The sequence below is a fragment of the Carlito syrichta genome, unplaced genomic scaffold, assembly GCF_000164805.1.
Source record: "Carlito syrichta isolate Samal-C Ts95f unplaced genomic scaffold, Tarsius_syrichta-2.0.1 Scaffold301617, whole genome shotgun sequence".
Taxonomy (NCBI): domain Eukaryota; kingdom Metazoa; phylum Chordata; class Mammalia; order Primates; family Tarsiidae; genus Carlito; species Carlito syrichta.
Window position 1 is genome coordinate 350,409 of NW_007245713.1, and position 1,823 is coordinate 352,231.

Genomic DNA, 1,823 nt, shown 5'->3' on the forward strand with positions numbered 1-1,823 from the left:
CAAGGTCATCATGACTGCTATCATCAGCCTCAGACCAAGGCCCCCTGCTGCAGCCCCTCCTAGTCCTTCCCTTCTTCCTGAAAGCTCTCCTCTTCCAGGACACTATCCTCTTCTTCTCTCCCCCTGGGAATGTCTGACTCACAAACCCTGTCTCCAGGCCTAACCTCTGCACCACTCGTTGTCCCAAGCTCCCCATAGCACGACCTGCCCTGGAGCACAGCTGTAAGGCCCACACAGGTCCCAGCCTGGCCCACAGCAGGCGCTCAGACACTCACGGAATGAATGCATGTTGCTGAACAGCTGCCTGCTCACTGGTCTCAGAAGGGTTGTCCGTCTACTGGCCCTGCACAGCCATCCAGGTGGCCCTTTTAAAACTGAAAGTTGGCCAGCACCTAAGCCTCTGCCATGGTTCCTTGGCACCATAGGACAAAGTTCATGATTTTCAACTGACAGATGAGGCTGTTTCCATGTGAACTTCTGCAGCAGGGTGGGTACTTGCGCCCTTGAATATACTTCTCACTGTACTCCTCCTCAGTCCAGGAGCACCCATGTGTCGTTCACCTTTGTGCCCTTGAATATACTTCTCACTATACTCCTCAGTCCAGGGCACCCATCAGCACCCATGTGTCGTTCACCTTTGCACCCCAGTACCTAGCACCCAGCAGGTGTTTGCTAAACAGGAAGATAACTATCAGACCTGGGAATGGTCTCAAGAACCACAGGGCACAAAGCAACTCAGAGAGGTGGAGTGAGGGGCCCAGGGTGGCCCAGCCCCAGGCAAAGGTGAGACCACAACCTCACCTGAATGACGCTCCTTGGTCAGGGATCCGACCAATTATCTGGAAGTACCACATGCAATCCCACACGTATGTATGCCAGAGCTCCTAGCTGACTTAAGGCTGGGGGCTGGGCCCCACTCCGTGCAAGTCCAAACCAACCCGGCACACAGTAGGACCTCAGCAAAAACAGCTGCTTGACTCAGAGCAATCTCTCACCAGCTGGCAACTCATCCATAAGATCTGTAGGAACCCCGCAAAAGGAGTTGAGGGAAGTGTTTTTCTGTGTTTGTTTTTGAGGTAAGGTCTTATTCTGTTGCCCAGGGTAAAGTGCAGGTAACACGGTCACAGCTCACTAGGCCTCTGTCTTCTCAACTGCAGAGCGGAGCTAATCCAGCCTACAAGTGTAAGTGATCCTGAATTGGTCACTGCAACCTTGTCATTTGCAAACGGAGGGGGCTGAAGCAGCCGTTCCAAGCTCTGGGACTTCACTATTAGCCCCGCTGATTTTTAACCTTCCCCCAAATCACTGTGTCTCAAAGGAGGGTCCCTGGGCCATCCACCCTAGAATTACAGGGGCGTGGGGAGTGGGGGGTTGAGAAGGAAGGAGGCTCGCTAAGTGCAGATCTCGGGCCTGATCCGTACCTGCGCTCGGAATCTCATTCGCCGAGCGAACCTGGGCACCGTGACGCCTGAGAACCGCCCCTCCGAGTCGACAGTGCAGAAGCTTCCGCTTTAGACCACGTTAACTGTCAGAACTCAACATGTGGAACACACAGTTACCCGAAAGCCTGGGGGTCGGCAGTGGCGGTTCCTATCACTCTAATAACGTGTAACTTAGTTCCTGCGAAGAACTGGTTCCCCCCAAGAAGACAGTGAGGCTTTGGCACCCCGCGTCCAGCCCCTTCTGTTTCCCGGGGCTCGGCCCTTGCGCAGCGGCCCGTCTCGGAGTCTAGCCCGGTCCTCCCGACCCACCAAACCTCCGGCCCCGAGGCCTCACGGAGCTCCGTGCGGGCGGCTGAGGGGGGGGCACATCCCCCGCTACTC